Source organism: Sinohyriopsis cumingii, unplaced genomic scaffold (assembly GCF_028554795.1).
Source record: "Sinohyriopsis cumingii isolate HCF-2022 unplaced genomic scaffold, ASM2855479v2 utg002479l, whole genome shotgun sequence".
Taxonomy (NCBI): Eukaryota; Metazoa; Mollusca; class Bivalvia; order Unionida; family Unionidae; genus Sinohyriopsis; species Sinohyriopsis cumingii.
Genome location: NW_028316224.1, coordinates 471,501 through 477,500, shown reverse-complemented (window position 1 = coordinate 477,500; position 6,000 = coordinate 471,501). Strand labels below are relative to the sequence as shown.

Below are 6,000 nucleotides of genomic sequence, written 5' to 3'. Positions count from 1 at the left end.
GGCAGCTTGTTGTGGTAGTAAAAGTAGAGGAAACTGGATAAATTGAACCGAATTTGTTAATAAGAAATACTGGTCATCTATGATCGCATATTCCAGTAGTAAGGATCGAAACCAAGAGCAGAGAAGTGCAAAGCAACATTTGCTATATTCAGGTCCTATACTTGATTTTTTTAGGATCCGAATTATTGAAGAAAGTTAAGGAAAAAGAGAAAATGAAAGTCGAGAAATTGCTCTATTTATTATTTATATTGAATAAAGTAAATTTAGTTACAATAAAAGAAAGAAAGAAAAACTTCAACTGTTTTTAGTTATAAAAGAAAAAAAAAAAATTAGAGTCTACAGCACCCGGTATTCCCAGGCGGTCACCCATCCAAGTACTAACCGGGCCCGACGTTGCTTAACTTCGGTGATCGGACGAGAACCGGTGCTTTCAACGTGGTATGGCCGTAGACACAAGTGTGTGTAAATTTAAGACTTATATTCGCTTCTCTCTTCACCGTTTCCGATGTACAGACGTTTACGTTTATGTGCCGTGTAAAATTAGTAATTAAAGTGTACTTATTAAAACTTATATAGATAAACTGCCTTCATACATTATTCAAATTTGTAATTCAGGCATTTTCGGACTCGGACATTAGTTGCTTAACCGGAGGTTTACACCTTCAAATGGACTTAAATAACAATGCATTTAAACGAAGATTCAGTTCATTTTTGTTGTTTTTGGGCATTATTATTATTATTATTATTTATCTTGTATCAACTGACTAATTCAATAGGTAAATAATCGACATCAGCCTATGAGCTACCTTTAAAGACGGACTCGAATCTGATTTGAAACGGATATCGTCTTGCAGCTCGGAAACGTTAAAGTTGTGGAAACACAGAAAGTGCAAGGAAGTGGAAGCAGGGAACATCCATCCAAACTTACTGTAATCAAAACAGAGATTTATACACCAATTTATTTTGTCAATGGCCCATATTCGAAGTATTCGCTAAGGGATGCCAAGTTTCACACTGATAGACTGGTGCCCTGCTAAAAACAGGTAAATAAATTAAAATAATTAAAAATAATACATTCCAAATATATCTATCAATTATTGAATAAGAAATACCACAGACAAGTATCCAAAATGAAAGACATCGATTGCATACGTTGCAATTATTCGCTATAGGCTGAATCCGGAATATCAGAAGAAATTTGGAGGATCTGGACGGCATACGAGGCGGCCCATTTCGATCCTGGAGGTAGAGGAAACTGAAAAATTTGCACCAGATTTGTGAACAAGAAATATTGGCCATATATTATCGCATATCCTCACAGTGAGGATGGAACCAAAAAAAAATTTAAAAAATGCCTACAGCACCCGGTATTCCCAGGCGGTCACCCATCCAAGTACTAACCGGGCCCGACCTTGCTTAACTTCGGTGATAGGACGAGAACCGGTGTTTTCAACGTGGTATGGCCGTAGACATTTGTATGTACAAATTTAAGACTAATATAGGTTGTCTCTTCGTCGTTACAAAGATATATTACACACACACGCACACACACACACACACACACACACACACATATATATATATATATATATATATATATATATATATATATATATATATATATATATATATATATATATATATATATTTATATATATATATATATATATATATATATATATATATATTAGAGACAGGGGAGAGCTCTGCTTACGACAATACATCCCTTCAGTTTCAATCTGTAACGAAGCAAGAGCTTATTTGATCGCCGATGTCACTGACATGTAGGTTGCCATATTTGTGCAGTCATTTGAATAGTAATACAATGGCGAGTTCCGTGTCAAATTTCATCAAGGTTGTCGTTTTCTTTCGTCAGTCAGCTTCATTAACGACAAATGATGTTATACTCGGAATTATTTCTGAGAAAATAAATCGTATTTCTCTCGATTTCATGCAGGTATATCTCGATGAAAGGTCGGTCAAGTTTGCATGGCAGGCTAGTAAGCACAGGGGCTCGCATCGTTGCTCACAATTGAACTGACAGTCATACATTTTATACTATATGTACGACTGATAGTTTCATTGTAAGCAATGATACGAGCCCCCTGTGGCTAGTAAGCAGCCTATGCCGATACCGCATGGTGTCGGCGATTTCCAACGTTTTGATAAGCAAAACAAATATGTCCATACACCCCAATACTAATGTCCAAATATCAAAAATCGCTATTTTGGGACTATTATGAATTCATTCAAGGACATTCTAAATTACATCATCGCCACACGTCAAGATTGTTATTACATCAGCACATTCATAATTGGACTTCATTCAGAAAACCACTGGCATTCATTTGGAACACTACCCTTTTGGACTTGTCATATAACTTTTCATGGACTATTTGTGATTTTCATTTATAATGCTGAAAAGTATTTAAATTTTCACTTTGTATTCTTTATAAAAATAAATTAAGTCGGTTGGTTTAGATTGGCTAAGATAGCATTAAGGTGTTTTTGTTTATATGAGCCAATATCACATTATTCTTTTCTTGGTTTAGATGGGCTAAGTTCACATTATGGTACATTGGTTTAGATGGGCTAAGTTCACATTAAGGTGTTTGGCTAAGTTTCCATTAAGATATTTGGTTTAGATTGGCTAAGTTTGCATTAAAGTGTATTGGCTTATATTGGCAAATTTCACATAGGAATTTGATTTCGATGGCCTAAGTTCACATTATGGTGTTCTGGCAAAAGACTGCTTGGTTTTGTTAGGCAATGAGGGTAGTCTTGCTCAAGGGTACAATAGGGCAACCAGCTTGATAGAAATCTATCATGTTAACCATTGGACTGATGTACATTTTATCAGTGTAATTTAGAGTCTGTTTAAACCATTCCGAATCCCCCCATCTCTCTCTCTCTCTCTCTCACATATATATATATATATATATATATATATATATATATATATATATATATATATATATATATATATATATATATATATATATATGAAAGAAATAATATTTTCAATCTTTCTGCACTGTACTGATTTTCTGGTTGAATACTAAAAGTAAGTTTAAATATATATAAGGAGTTTGCAAATTTTATAAAAGTCAGCTTGCCTAGCAAGTAGTAGGTCAATATGATACAATGTAGAATTTAAGAAAATGTCATTATATGTATTGAAACGTTTGTTTCCTTTGTATCTGTTGATATCTAAAATCCATATCCCAATAATTAAAATTATCCAAGACTATATGTAAATAATACACGTATGTATGTATGTATGTACACACACAAACGTATATATATATATATATATATATATATATATATATATATATATATATCACAAAAGACACACACATATCTTAAAACACCCTCAGCCACCCAGGATATATATATGATCCGTTTTTACGAGATAAACTTATTAATTCAGTATGGTATAATTATCGAGTAAGATCAGTAGAGTTTTTGCCCTTGTTTGCAATCGTTATAGGATAACGCGTTAAAAATGAAATTACACAGAAGTACAATTAATGTTAATAGCTGATAAAGTTATGCGAACTTTGTTGCATACTCTCTCTCTCTCTCTCTCTCTCTCTCTCGTGTGTCAGTATGATAAAGCAAGAAGAAAAAGGAAGAACAGTAAAGAACATATATAAAAAGGTTTATTGAAACAGCGTCTCATCATGGTGTGGGCACCACGATGCATAGGGATAAATAAAAAAGCGAGTATTCCATTACTTTTCACTTCATTTGATATGCATCCATATGACACAGAATGCTCTCGGTGAGTACAGGGAATCAGATAAACGTCACTGTGCGGGACTAGGTATAAAACATTTATTGTAGTTTTAATTGTAAATTTTTCGGGCATTTAAGTAGAAATTAAATGATTTCAGTTCTAGTGAGAACAACATTTCGACTGTAAAACATAATTTGTTGTCTTGATGCGTTTTCAAGACTCTTGGGCTGATTAGTCACACATCTCTTCAACGTTTCCGATGTACAAATGTTTGTGTGCAGTATAATATTAGTAACTAAAGTGTATACTGATTCAAAGTTCTAATCCAAAAGAAGCAAAACTGGCCTCAGATACTCATATTTGTCACTCATCCATTTTCTGACCCAGATAAGGGGAGAATTCCATGTTGAAATTGACTTAAAATGCAGATTCAGGACATTATTGTTGTTGTTATTATTATTATTATTATTCCTCTTTCTGTCCTATCATTTGGTTAAAATAAGCGACACCGGCCTGTAAGCTAACTTTAAAAATAGGGTCTTATCAGATTTGCAAAGGATCTCTTCTTGCAACTTGTAGAAGTTAACGTTGTGGAAATACAGAAAGTGGAAGCATGGAATATCTATCTAAACTTACTGTAATCAAAACAGAATTTTATAACCCAATTTATTTAGCCAATGGCCCATATTTACAGTATTCGCTACAGGATGCCAATTTTCCCACTGGCAGACTGAGGCCCTGCTGTAAAAGAAATCAATCAATCAATAAATTAATATAAAAAATTCTCACAATTCATACATTCCATATTTATCAATCAATTAGTGAATAAGAAATACCACAAATAAGTACCCAAAATGAAAGACATTGATCGCATATTTTGCAACTCTGCGCTAGAGACTACACCAGGAATATATGAGAAGAAACTTGAAGGAAGTATTTCGACGTGAAAGGAGGCAGCTTGTTGTGGTAGTAAAAGTAGAGGAAACTGGATAAATTGAACCGAATTTGTTAATAAGAAATACTGGTCATCTATGATCGCATATTCCAGTAGTAAGGATCGAAACCAAGAGCAGAGAAGTGCAAAGCAACATTTGCTATATTCAGGTCCTATACTTGATTTTTTTAGGATCCGAATTATTGAAGAAAGTTAAGGAAAAAGAGAAAATGAAAGTCGAGAAATTGCTCTATTTATTATTTATATTGAATAAAGTAAATTTAGTTACAATAAAAGAAAGAAAGAAAAACTTCAACTGTTTTTAGTTATAAAAGAAAAAAAAAAATTAGAGTCTACAGCACCCGGTATTCCCAGGCGGTCACCCATCCAAGTACTAACCGGGCCCGACGTTGCTTAACTTCGGTGATCGGACGAGAACCGGTGCTTTCAACGTGGTATGGCCGTAGACACAAGTGTGTGTAAATTTAAGACTTATATTCGCTTCTCTCTTCACCGTTTCCGATGTACAGACGTTTACGTTTATGTGCCGTGTAAAATTAGTAATTAAAGTGTACTTATTAAAACTTATATAGATAAACTGCCTTCATACATTATTCAAATTTGTAATTCAGGCATTTTCGGACTCGGACATTAGTTGCTTAACCGGAGGTTTACACCTTCAAATGGACTTAAATAACAATGCATTTAAACGAAGATTCAGTTCATTTTTGTTGTTTTTGGGCATTATTATTATTATTATTATTTATCTTGTATCAACTGACTAATTCAATAGGTAAATAATCGACATCAGCCTATGAGCTACCTTTAAAGACGGACTCGAATCTGATTTGAAACGGATATCGTCTTGCAGCTCGGAAACGTTAAAGTTGTGGAAACACAGAAAGTGCAAGGAAGTGGAAGCAGGGAACATCCATCCAAACTTACTGTAATCAAAACAGAGATTTATACACCAATTTATTTTGTCAATGGCCCATATTCGAAGTATTCGCTAAGGGATGCCAAGTTTCACACTGATAGACTGGTGCCCTGCTAAAAACAGGTAAATAAATTAAAATAATTAAAAATAATACATTCCAAATATATCTATCAATTATTGAATAAGAAATACCACAGACAAGTATCCAAAATGAAAGACATCGATTGCATACGTTGCAATTATTCGCTATAGGCTGAATCCGGAATATCAGAAGAAATTTGGAGGATCTGGACGGCATACGAGGCGGCCCATTTCGATCCTGGAGGTAGAGGAAACTGAAAAATTTGCACCAGATTTGTGAACAAGAAATATTGGCCATATATGATC

General features: G+C 34.0%; 3 non-coding genes across 3 annotated transcripts; all 3 read right to left on the bottom strand.

Moving 5' to 3' along the window:
* Positions 1 to 333: 333 nt before the first annotated feature.
* LOC149770492 (5S ribosomal RNA) lies at positions 334 to 452 on the bottom strand. The gene has a single exon (XR_016418545.1). It is a non-coding gene; the product is annotated as a 5S ribosomal RNA (ribosomal RNA).
* A 900-nt stretch (positions 453 to 1,352) lies between these two features.
* LOC149770491 (5S ribosomal RNA) lies at positions 1,353 to 1,471 on the bottom strand. The gene has a single exon (XR_016418902.1). It is a non-coding gene; the product is annotated as a 5S ribosomal RNA (ribosomal RNA).
* Positions 1,472 to 5,026: 3,555 nt separating this feature from the next.
* On the bottom strand, positions 5,027 to 5,145 carry LOC149770490 (5S ribosomal RNA). The gene has a single exon (XR_016418544.1). It is a non-coding gene; the product is annotated as a 5S ribosomal RNA (ribosomal RNA).
* Between the last annotated feature and the right edge of the window lie 855 nt (positions 5,146 to 6,000).